A 14,054-nucleotide genomic window follows, 5' to 3' on the forward strand; every position below is an offset into this window, starting at 1 on the left:
TGAGAGTAAAAAAAGAAATACGTAGAATTTGATCGGATACCAGGGATTCGTATTTTGAGATTTACGATAGAAGAAGATACAGATCGTTAGGTATCATATGATATTTTGCAATATACTTTTTATCTATGTCGGATATCTATGATAAGTATTCGTAGCTTATAAAAATATAACAATTCTTTTTTCTCGTGCTATATCAAAAATGCAATATATTTGTGCCTACAATTTGTCTGTACTAATTTACTTTACGTTATAAACAATTATTTACATTACTAAGTAAATTGTTTTCTTTTTGTTAACTTATTATCATCTAGTTTAATTCGAAATGAAATCTCTAAAGAATACGAATATGTACAACACCGTTATTGTTCTTAAGTGGTAGGTACGTGATTGCTACGGGAATTGGCGTATTAAACAGATACGCGAAATTTCATTTTAGAGAAATATTGTTGTTAACTTCTGTTACTTCTTCTTCTTCTTCTTCTTCTTCTTATGTTAGTCTGTCCTTGTTTGCTTTTTTAAACTTGGAAAACTACACGAATGTTAGACGAAATTGACTTTCCTCCTCCTTTTCATACGAATCCACCCTCGGTTCCCTCAATTTACTCTTTCCAACTTTTCATTCATTCTTTTCCTTTTCCTTCATTTTCTTTCTTTATCTTTATTTCTATTTCCACCCCTAACTCTCTTTATATATCCGTCTGTCCGATTGTCTGTCCGACTATTTATTATTTCCCATATATCTTATATCACACCCGCCTACACACGCGCCGCGTTTACGCTTGTTTTCTTAAATTTTTGTCTCGCAAAGGAAAAAAAAAAAGCAAAAGAGAAAGAGAGAAGAAATCGTCCTACGCTAAAGAAGGAAAAAAAAACGAGATTACGAGTTAAACTCGTAAAAACAAGGATTAAATATTTATAATACCGATGTTCTTAAAATAGCGCAAATGTCGAGTTCATTTATAAATTTGAAATTGGTTACACATGTAATGTGTATTATTATTATTATTATATTTCATACCATTCACGTTCGACCATTATTTTACTTAATCTTAATCATTCTTCTTTATTAACGCGACACACGTTCGAAAAGTTCAAGGATGTTTTGGAATAATATTCTTCTGGCTTTGGGTAAATAGTAAAAAAAAAAAAAGACAAAAAAGAAGAAGATGAAGGAGGAAAAAAAAAAGCAATATCATCGCGATGATTTATTCGTTTATTTTCCAGATAACGAGAATGAGGAAGAATAAATATCGTTGATCATTCTCTCCATTTTTTTTATTCTTTTCTTTTTCTTTTTTTTTTCTTTTTTTTTTTTTTTTTTTTTTTTGAATAAGAATGATTGATGATCGATCTTGTTTCTATTATAGCTCGGAAAAGAAATTGATCAATGCAAACGCCTTCGAGTATAATTCAAAGGTTTATCGAGAATTTCTCTAATCGAAAAGTTTATTAGATTTGTCACGTTTAACGCGTTAAAAGATCAAACGTCTCACATACCGCGAATATTTCGTACGAAGTAAATTAAATTATTCTCATGTTCTCTGTTAGATTCAACATAGTTTAACGATTTTTGATCAGCCAGCCAACGCGACAAAAAAGGAGATTTTTCTTACGAATCTTGTTCACTTTTGCGATGGGCAAGAAAAGGGATCCAAACGAATCCCTTCGTGAGAATCTGATCTTCGATCAGAGAAAGAGATTACCTTTCTATCCTTCTTCTATTTTCCTTCCTTTCAAAAAAAAAAAAAAAGAAATCAAGAAAAATAAGGGATTATTGTTAAACGATAAAAGAAGAAACGTTTTGGAAACCCTTTGGGGTAAACAACAGACTTCAGAGAATCAAGAATTTTCTAATATTTTAGGTTGTTCAAAATGTTACTTTTTTTTCTATGGAATATAAATATAATATGGGTAAGGAGGGTCGAAGGGAAATAAACAAAAAATATTTTGACAAAACTCACGTATTAGTTTTCGATACAATATTAATACGTTGAACATCGTTTCTTCTCGAGAAAAGAAAAACGAGAGAAAGAGATATTCAAGTAAATGTGTATATGTATGTGTGTGTGTCTGTGTGTGTGTGTACATGTGTGTATTAAACCATATTTTATTGTCCGATTAAGTTTGGATTGGTTAAAAAAATATTCAAACGTGACGATCCACACTCTTTTACGGTTTTTTCTTTATTTCATTAAATTATCCTGAATAGATTATGAATACGGTTCAATAGTATTAGTAGTAGTGGTAACAGTAATAGTGTTAGAAATAGAAGTAGTATCGGAATATCGACCCGATCGAGGACGATTCTTGTTCGCTGACAGGCCACTTTTGCGTGATCACGTCTGCTATGATTTTCAATCTTATTGAAGATTTGTCTTCAAGAGCATACGGATTTTGTTCGACGTAACAATGATAAAATATATAATATCACTTTTTTCTTTTTTTTTATATTTCGTGTACTATAAAAGATATTCGTGATACGCGTTTTCCTGAAATATATTTTATATTATATACAAAATTCAATATAATATAATAGATACGATAATATTAAAGAAGCCGAATGTAGAATATATGTTCTATGTAAATCGATATGACTGAAAACAATAAATGCAATAAATTAAATATCTCGTGTAGTAGTTTAGTATCAAGTACGATTTTGAATGCACATTAATAAAAGACAAGTACGAGATATCGATACGAGATATCTCGTAGAATCGAGATATTGATACAAAATAAAAATGGAATATTATAATATTGTCCCTCGTATACATCGCATGTATCTATTATTCTTTTATCGTAATATCGATATCTCGAAATTTACTGCATTCGAGTATCGCCTATTATCATTTAAAATTTTATATTCGCGGGAAAGGAAAAAATATTGTATTGTAAAATGTTACCTTTCATCGATAATATGTCTAACGTAAGTTTCGTTGTTAACAAACGTGGACAAAAAAAAATATTGAAAATAAAGAAAGAGAGAAAGAGAAAGAGGATCGGGTTGGGTGGTAATCGTGCAATCAAGTGTCAATCGTTTAGAAAAGATCCAAGAGAAGATGAAAGATAACGGGATGGTACGCGAACGGAAGCAGAAAATTACTTTAATGGTGCTTGACGATATGAATACCACCCTATAACACACACGTTGTCTCTGAACAGTATAACAGAAGGAATAATGTACACGCTTGGAGAATCGGTTGCGTGCTTTAATCGTAAATCATAATATTGCGTGTGACAGATAATAATGACGTCATTACAATGCGAGTCTATCGAGATAGACATGGTTTCCTTGCAAATGCACATATACATACTCCCGTTCATACGTAAATACTAACGTAAGAATATTCTATTAGGTGTTCAAACAAATTGGTCATCTAATATTCCCATTCATGCTCTAATCCACTTATATACGCTCGTTAAGGAAATTATGTAATGAAGGGAGAAACAAAATCACATGCTTTTTGTTTGTTTAATATATTACTTTATAGTTATGTTTTATACGAATCAAGTAAGATTTTATTTGAAATTGTTTGTAAATTATTTAAACGATCTTACGCGATGAAGTTGCATACAAGTGATTTTGAGTAGATTATATTGTAGTTAATGATTTTTGGCTTGAGAAAATATTGATTATTCTATATATTTATAAATATAATGAAATATTGTATCGCGATACGTTGGAAATATTGTATGAAATAAATTTTCCTCGTTTTTGAAAGTTCTTCTTAAATTCGAATAGTGGTGCATCATTCTCAAGCAAATGCGATTTCGCATACCGCACACACACGTACGGTGTGTTGCTCTTTGCAGCATGCTGCTGCAACGAGCGAACACATGAATCATCGTGCACTCGGTCAGCCAAATCGGAGCCCAAAGTGCAGACAATTCGGAGCCAGCAAATTTCACTGTGCTCTTCTTCCGGAAATCGTTCTTTTTCTTTTTCTTTTTCTTTTTCTTCTTCTTTTACTTTTTCTTCTTTTTTTTTCGTTCAATCATATTCGCCAACTGTTTTGTTGAATGAAAATAGAAAAAAAAAAAAAACAATAATAAATTGAAGCAGAAGAAACAAATTCACGAGATTTAAGTAACAAGAGAAAGGATTTAAGTTATATTCAGTACTGTAAACTTCCTTAAATCCTCCCTCCTCCTCCTCCTCCTCCTACCTCCCAACCACCCGATGGGAATTTAAAGATTATACGGAAGAGAATAAAATGCGAATTATTTTCTTCGACGTTTATTTTTCCTTACTCCTCATCTTTTATATCCAAGTGTAATATTTATTTTTATACGTATTTCTTTTTTCTTTTTTTCCTTTTATATATATCTATTTTATTTTTATTCTCGATACTAAAATTGAATTTCTATCGATTATATTAACGTACACGCGTTGTTAGAGAAATGTGAGGAAAAGAAGAAGAAGAAAAAAAAAGAAAGAAAGTATACTTTAAGAACGTTTAAAGTTATACGTTGAAAATATACTAGAGTCATATTTGTCGAACTATAAAAATTGCTGTATACATTTTGAAAGTACACAGTACCGTAAAAGCGTTTTATATCCCTTTTTCGACGAAATAAATGTTACGTTCTAAATGGTTTCGAAATAGATCCACCTGCTACTAAATTCGTATATTCTATTTTGAAAATTCATCGAGATAGACTTGACAACGACGTACTTAATTCGTCTGATTTGCTTATGCAAATAATATTGAATATATATATATATATAATAAATATTATTTGTTTTTTTGGTGTATATATAAAAATTATGAGAATACACACGACGATAATGTTCTTGTAGATCGGAAATTCTTATTTAAAAAGAAGGAATTTTATTATTTTTTTTGTTATATTTATGGATAATATTTGTTACTACCAACTAACGTCAAAAGCAGATGTGGTCTCATTATCCGTGGCTTTAAACTCTTCAAAGCGCGACATTATTCCTCTAACAAAGAAAATATTTCCAGGTATATCGCGTAACAGGTACGGGATGTGTGGGTGATATTAACGTGTAGGAAGGAATCGTCGATTGAAAGTAAATTGCATATTCTGTTATAATACATGAGAGAGAAATTTTAACAGAGGTTTCAATAATTTTCATGATAGTTTGATTAGATTAATCTTCTTCTTTCTCAACTTTCTGTCATTAAAAGTGAAAACTTTTAGTTGGATGAACGAGAGTTTCAATAACGTATGAACTGAATCCGATGTTATCGCGATTATTTAAAATACCTCGATTAAAAATCTAATAATATTTGAAGTATTTATTTTTAAGTGTTAAGAGCATGATATTTACCATTACATTCAAAAATATGACAACTTTTGTCTCAATTTTCGAGTTTTCCCATTCATTGCAATCAAAGTTAATCAAACGAATATACAAAATCATTTTGTATTTCTAATGAATTCAATTAATCGACTTATAATCTAAACATTTATAACCTACATTTTTTTATAATTGTGAATAAATCATTCAGAACATCGATGGAACTTGGAAATAGGAATGACATGGGTTCAAAAACGAGTTCTTTGAAAACTGGTTCTTTTTGGTTAGTGTTCCTGCATAAGGTGTACAATTGTTTTGAAAAGTTTTGTTCTGAAGGTGCACAATATTTTTCTTAAAGTGAAAAAAAAAGAAGCAATAAAGATCAGAATAACGAAAAGGAGAAAAAGAACAATATTGTCATTTCTATATTTCATTTCGAACAATATACTAGAATACAAAAGGAAAAATCTAGATCTACTAACCGTCGCAGACCTTAGGCATAATATAGCAAATTGTGTCAGGGTTGCAGCAGCAGGTGAACTTTCACGAAAGTAAAGAAATAAAGGTAGCTCATAAATTATAATTTTTAGAAGAATGGTGAACCTTCGTCAGCATGTGTCTTATTTTATTATTTGTTTTCTAATTCCCAATGGATTCTATTGAATCTCAAGGTAAACCACTATCGTGTTCCTGTATTGATTTTTATGTTCTACATTGAATCTGATTCTTTAACACGTTGAGCGAGAAGCCAATATTTTTGATCTTTCCGCTCTGTTGACAGCGAGCAGGCGACACAATCAAAAACAACAAAAGTTTCGGTACTTCTCTTTGAGTGAAGCAATGGGATAATAAAGACAAGGTTTTAATAAAGCTCATTGAAACCATATTTGACTATATACGGACCGACGTGGCGCTCAACGTGTTAAACGATGCTTAAGAGAGAGAGAGAGAGAGAAATAATATTATTGAATATAATTAATATCAAAGAATATTTTGTTAACACACATATTCTACGAACAATAACAATCCTTCTTGAGTAAATTATCGAATGAAATTGTTTAAAACTAAAGAAAATTGACGATAACGTTGAAATAACATTTTCTACAAAATAATATGAATAATTTTGCTGTAAACTTTCATTTTATCGTTCGGCTTATGCATATACATTAGGTTATTTACTTTTTTGTAAGAATAATCTCTATCGCGTTGCATCGTACTAAAAGATAACTTCTTGTCTTCCACGAAGATTACAACGTGCTTTACCTGGTTTTATCCTTATTGAAACACTCTACGTTAACATTTATCTATGCATTATATCTTATCTTTATCTTTGATCAAATTTCATCTGTGCTATATCAATTTATATCAATGGATTTATTAATTTAATTTAAATAATAGATTATTATTATTATTATAAACTTCGATCGCGATGTATTTATTTTTTATAAACGATTTATATATTTATTTGATTCTTCAACAATTAGTTATTACTAAAAACTTTTAATTCATCTTCCATTATTCATACACACACACGATAGTGGATTAAGTAATTAACTATATTACTGTATAACTATATTATAGTAATATATTATATAACTATATTATAGTAATATAATATAGTTATAATATATAATATGTTTCTGTTAACTTATGTTAATCCACTGTTACAAAATTACCTTTGCATATTGCACATCAAATAAGGAACAGTACTTTTTATAAATATTAATTAAAATTTTAATTGGAACGTTAAATATGTTTGAAATATAATTGATTCCATTTGTATATATCTCTTTTCCTTTTCCTCCGCGGAAAAATATTTCAATCTATTTTTTAAAGTACAATGCCTTATTTTCATCGTGCATTCTAAAAGCGTAGGTGGTTTGAATGCTCTTTACGATGCGTTGTCTTTCTGAAAAGAGAACAGCAACGATGTCGCGTAGTTCTCGACCAAGTTATTCCAATTTCAACTTTTAACCTTATTGGCATGTTGCCTAACAGAAAGTAATCGTGTATGAACGAAGATATTCACGAATGTGTGTATTTACTAACATATAACTTCTCTTAAATACTATACATTGATGCATACTAACAATCGAATCAAACTCGAACCTCATTTACTTTCATTATACTTATTTATCATGCCCGTATCTATAAATTACAAAATTCTGTGCAAAATGGGAAAAGCCAAGATTTCATAAATTAATTAACATCGATAATAATTTATATAATTATATGATAAAAATTGTATTCGATATTTTGCTCATTGAGAAATCCATGTAAAGGGAAGCATCTTTCAATGGTGGAGATCTCAATGGTGGGAAGATTTCTATGGGAAGGGGCCGGAAGGAATGCACTTGCCATGAGTGGTCAAAGATTCTTACTGGATGCAGTGGGGCTTCTTCTTACTGGAAACTATTATAGAATGGCTTCTCTCTCTCTCTCTCTCGAGTTCTGTTTTTTATTTTATTATTCTTACATTATTTATATACTTTTATTTGTTTTTATTAATTTTTTAATTATATATATTTATATTATACACATTTATTATATATTTTTATATTATTATATAGTATTTATTATATAATATTTCTGAATTTGTCTGGTTTGTATTTATTACGTTAATACGTTTTTTGTTTTAATTAATTTTAACGTACTACGATTTAAATTCGTTTACGAATATTCGATCTTATTTCACATATGATTATTTTTAATATTTTATTCTATCAAACAATTATTTTGATATGAAAATAATAAGATTGGTGATATGATGTTAAATTGTAATAAAAAGTTTGTATATTGTTTTTTAAAAAAATTTCTTAACGTTCGTTCGTAAAATGGTATATTTTGTTATATCGAAATAAAGCTTTAGTCATTAAAATCTTTGAGGTAATATAAAGAAGAAGAAAAAGAAAAAGAAGAAGAAGAAGAAGAATTTATAACTTAAGAGCTAACGCAAAAGCATTAGATGGAAAATCCCTGTTAAACGTAAAGGTTCTCATTCTTATTTCGAGAAAAGAAAAATTGGGTTGGAATGTCGGGACAAGGGGACTGAATAATTAAAAAAAATAATACCGCGAAATATACTATTTAATATCAAATACGACAGATCTATATATAAATATTATAAAGTACTTGATGTATTATATTTATTTCCTTACATTCATCATCATTTCATGATCATAAAATAATGTCCATTTGTTTAAAGAAAACTACGTGGGAATAATTTTATTTCGCGTACGAAAGATTTATTCTTATTTTCTTATTTTTTGTTTATTTGGTTACCTTGTTGTTGTTATTGTTATTTTAACAAAGCGTAGAATTTCTGGTTTAATCAGTCGACATAGTTACAATGTCACGATGAGAAATATGAGTGCAATTATAGTTAGTTGTTACGGTACAATACAACAAATAAGAGTAATAACGTAAATGCAATTCAAGGAGGAAACGTTTCTCGTTTAAAATTTATATCACTGTCTCTCACTCTCTCTCTCTCTTTTTCTCTTTTTCTCTCTTCAAATAATTCAATAAATAAATATTATTAAAAGTATTTAATTAAAAAATAAGAATTTCATTCTCAATCATTTTTAAAAATAAATATCTAAATGCGTTGAAAATATATATGTATTGTATGCAAGTTGTATAACAACTTTATACAATATATGTGTGTGTGTACGCGTGTGTATCAGTCTTTTATGGTTTACGTTAACCGTTTCTCTCGGCGTTATAAAATAGTTTGAGAAGAGAATACGATGATGGTAATTATGATTCACGAGGTAGAATAAAAGTCGACAAATTACCTGTTTATTTCTTCTTAAATACGTTATTATCTAATGACTCGGGAAAACTCTGTGATTTTTAAATTGCAAATAATATAATCAAAAACGAAAGTAGAGAAAATTACGGGTAAAAGATTTTTCTTTTTTTATTGACAGTATTCATTGTTCTTATCTATCGAGGATTACTTTTTTTTTTTTGTGTGACTTTGAATTTACAATTTACGTTCGTAAGAATTCATTTTCTAGAAGACGTCGTCGACGGGAGTAAAAAAATGTTGCGGAAACAATGGTAATGGAGAGTAATAAAAAAAAGAAAAAAAAGAATAAGTTGAAATATAAAAATACACGTTTATCGTCGATAGGATTATGGGTTAATCTCATTTTCCGCTCCAATTCTTTACAACCCATTTTTCCAACGATATCGTATCGAGTACCTACCCCATAAGAGATGAAATTGCACGAAAGTAGAATCATTTTGTTTATTTAATATCAAACGCTAAAGTGTTGTTAACAATGCTTAAACGTGAAAATTGATAAATAAAGAGAGAGAGAGAGGTACACGATAATTTATTGAAATCGTTAAGATATTAGTTCAGAGTTAAATTAAATTGTTGATAAAATTCTACTTCGAATTAAATTCATATTAAATTATTCATCAAAAGATTTTGAGAAAAACGGATGGGTGAACATTTTCTTAACTGACATAAGACGTTTCTAACTATTCTCATATTTTAAATATTTAAACGAGTCTCGTGTAGTAAATCGTGATCTGGATTTTAGGTAATCTCTTATTTATGAAAGTTTATCTAAAGTTAAGAAGTAACATTTCTGACACGAGTAATATAATAACTTAACGATTTCTAGGGCGTCATAAAGTTCGAATGAAAGTAACACCACCACCACCACCAACACCACCATCACCACTACCACCCCCAATACTACCATAACTGTTCCCATTATCAGTACTACCACAGTAACATTGCCATCAATATTGAAATCGATTCGCATGATGTCCCAGAAGATGCGACTCTGATTCACCGATAAATCTGTTCCTGGGTGTATGATTAATGGTAAAAGGGAAGAACCTCCTTCTTTTGTATTATTTGATATAACGCGATACGGGAATGCTTCGTAATTCTTCTCAGGTAGAAAATTGTTCCCTTTTCTGAGAGAAAAAAAAAGATATTGATAAGACGATGCTTCGAAAACGGGTGGTGGGTGGGTGGTGGTGGTGGTGGTGGTGGGTGGTAGTTGAGGCAAGTAATATAAGAAAGAAAGAAAGAAAGAATAACTTGAAAAAGAAAAATATATAATAGCGTCGTTATGCATCGTTGTAATAAAATTGTGTTCGATAAAAAATATATTATGTGACAATGAGAAAAACAATCGTGTAAGAATAAAATAAAATGTTAAAGGACGATCCAAGGAATATCTTTTTTTCTTCTTTTTTCATTAGGTTCGTTTATAAAAGGAAAAAGAAATAAAAAAAAAGAAGAAGATTCAACCACGTGCTAATTACTACGCTCAATGAATTGCGATTAAGCGAATGAAGTAAGGGATAGTGGAGTGGACTATCGATAACCTTGACCTTAAAGTAGAAAGAGCGAGGTGATCGTAGAAACGGAACGGAACGAAATAGAACGGAAAGGGGGAGATTCTCTCCCGTGGGAGGGAATGAGAAAGAACGAGAAGAAAACTAACGAGAATTTCGTTACTAGTTTTCCTAGCTGGCGTTACCTAAGGGGTAGCTGAAAAACGTGGCTTTCTACGTCAGTGAAAAGTTTTATGTAATACCACGAAAAGGTGTACGGGGTCGCCACGTTTTCTTCAAGGAATGATGATACGTGGAAAGCCTTAAGTGGTTTTTCTTTGAAACGAGGAAGACAACGACGACGACGACAACGCTTTTGGAATTCTTCGAGAAACCAATAAAAAAATAATAATGCAAGACGTTGCAAACGTTATATCAAATATATTTTTTTTTCTATTCCTCTTCTCCCCCCTCAACGAATTCTTTTTAAAGTATATATGAAAATTACCGAAAGGTTTATAAAGAAGGTAATAAGAATTTAAACGACGAAACCCCTTTTCAAATAAAATATTATCCATATTACCTTAGGTTAAATTCTTTTACCGAAAAGTAAAGGGATACACTTAACGCACATGTTTTAAGGAAGGACGTGCAAAATTTACTGATTTAGAAATACGTGGGCTAGTTTCACGTAATATTGCATTCTACTGAAAATACTACATATAGAAATATATATAGGTATCACGTATCGGGTATTAGAAAGCCTTGTCTAAGATAAACTCAGGGCCGTATAACAAATCTTTTTTTTCTTTTTTAGCAAAGTTCATTTACAACCAAAATTCCAATATTCCCGTTCTCTCTGAATAAATATTATAATAAATTCGTATAATACAATTATACGAATTAAAATTATTATTTATATTAATTATTATATTATTATTTATATTATTAATTATTATATTAATTTATATTAATATTAATATTATAATTAAAAATTAAAATTTTCTATTTTATCGATAAATAAATGTTCTACGATAATTCTTTTTCATATTATTATTATTATTATTGTAATTTTTTTAACATCAAAATATATCGTAGAACATTTTTAATGCAAATCTTAGTTGGAATTTTATTTATCATGTCGGTATCAAAAGATAATGCAGTTAACATAAACTTTTCCCTCCCCCTGCTGCCCCATGGCTGAAATTCTTTCTCTTCCTTCAAAACCCGTTCTTAGTAACTCATGTCAGCCCTGTGGCACGAAGGTAAGATACGCTGTCAGAAATCACAAAATTGTACTCACGTGGATTATAAAAACGTCCGAGCAGCTTTGAAGGCTGACTGCTTCCGTGCACACGAACAAATTATTAATAGCATTGAAAATTGTCGATCGATACAATCGTAATAATAATTCACAAACTTCTCCTATCGTATTGTAAAAGTTTAGTTGTTATTATTATTATTATTATTAGCCTTCAAACCATAAAGTTATAGAACTTTGCCGATGTAATTTAGCACCGGAGACTAGTAAATTGGACTAACTATTTTCGCATATGTGTTATACCTAAATTTAACGATATTATTTTGATATCTTACATTAATCGTTTCTTAATGAATATCTCTGATCTAATTTTAAGAAGAAGGATAATTAACTTCACTACGCAAAGCTTTTTCTTCTTTTTTTTTTTCTCTCCCCTTAATTTTCCTTCCTTCTGTTCTTTTTTTTTCTTTTTTTTTTTCCCCCTTTTCATCGAAGTATCTATTTCATACTAAAATGGGGATATCATCATCAACTACGACTTATCTTTTGTCCGTGAATTATGTCATCGATCCCAGACCATAATAGTAGAAAATATTCTCTCGATAAGGAAGTCTTTTAACGGAAGTTTCTTCGTTCGTCGTAGAAATCAAGAACACGAAAGGACAATTTATCTATCAAAATAAAATACTTCATTAAGTAATCGTGTAAATGTGTACAATTATACAAATATAAAAAAATAAAAAGAAAAGTGCAATCAACGATAAATTCCGAAGTTTTAATTTGTACGAATTATCAGACGACTTAGATTAATTATTATTAAATAATATTAAAATAAATTTAAAATAATAATAATAATTTTAATAATAATAAATTAAAATAATATTAAAATAAATAATAGACGACTTAGACAAATTGTTATTCCATTTTTTAATGATTCTTCTTCTTCTTCTTGTTTTTTTTTTTCTTATCGAATTACTTTTCTCTGTCGTAAAAAAAAATATAACAAAGGGAAATTCTTTTCTCCATCCCCACATTAAGAGAATCGAATTTTATTTGTACTTATTCGAAGAAAAAACATATTAAAAAAGATGACTTTATTATCTAACAGATATATCCGTAGATTAATCATCCCTTATCGTACCATTGTCTAATTCTATCTTTTATGAAATATCTGAAATAGCTTTGACATGTATTTACTCTAGAGATATTTGTCACTTTTTCTTTTTTCTGTTTTTTTTTTTTTTTTTTCCTATTTTTAATCGAAGATCTTATCTCCGTCTCGTAAATTGAAAATAGCCTCATTTTCGAGCCGATTAATCCGTTTAAGAAAATCCTTTTTATTTTCGTTCTCGACAAATCTGTTGAGAAATTTCATTCCACGATGGGTAAAGCAACCAACACAACTCGGATAAAAGTTAAGGACAACGAGCATCCCCTTTAATGCTCTACGATCTGGTTAGGATTTTTCTACTTTTCTGTTTTCCCTTCTTCTTTTTGTTTTTGTTTTTGTTTTTGGGTCAAACCGCGGGGCTTGTTGTACACGTTAAAAAAAAAGAGGGGAATTATATTTCTCTTATTTTACGAATGCATCGTCGAGAATATTGAAAATTAAACTTTATATAATTTGATATTATCTATACTGTAGAAGATAACTTTTCAGTATTATTAACTTTTTCTATTATATCATATTCCATTATGCGTTAATGTTGCATCGTGATTGTATTATTTCTTTCTTTTCTTTTTTTCTTTTTTCTTTTAATCAATTCAAACTTATTCGATTAAGAAAAATCTTTCTTATAAAAAACACATTGAAAATCTCACCCATTGAAAAAGTTTGTTACTTTTTGAATGATTAATTGACTAAAGTATTAAAAAAATCCTAAACGATTATCGACAAATAGATTTCTTTTTGAGTTTATATTTAAATAATTCTATTCAATAAATCCCCTTTTTTTTTTCAATGTGAAACCGTTTGTTCCTATTTCTGGGAAAACTTCGGAATTTATCTTAGAATAGAAATATAACGATAGGAAATTTATGGTATGTTTATTTAACGAAATGAAAGTAGTAAGTCTATTAAGAAAATTCGTTTTCTAGGTCTCGGTTTCCTGCTGAGACGAAATCGAATGCTAAAACCTACGAGAAGGAAAAGAAAAAAAGGAAAAAAAAGCTTAATCTTTCTTTAACGTCATCGATGTAGGTCATAAAATAATAATAAGG

The sequence above is a fragment of the Polistes fuscatus genome, unplaced genomic scaffold (genome assembly GCF_010416935.1).
Source record: "Polistes fuscatus isolate 324 unplaced genomic scaffold, CU_Pfus_HIC Scaffold6, whole genome shotgun sequence".
Lineage (NCBI taxonomy): Eukaryota > Metazoa > Arthropoda > Insecta > Hymenoptera > Vespidae > Polistes > Polistes fuscatus.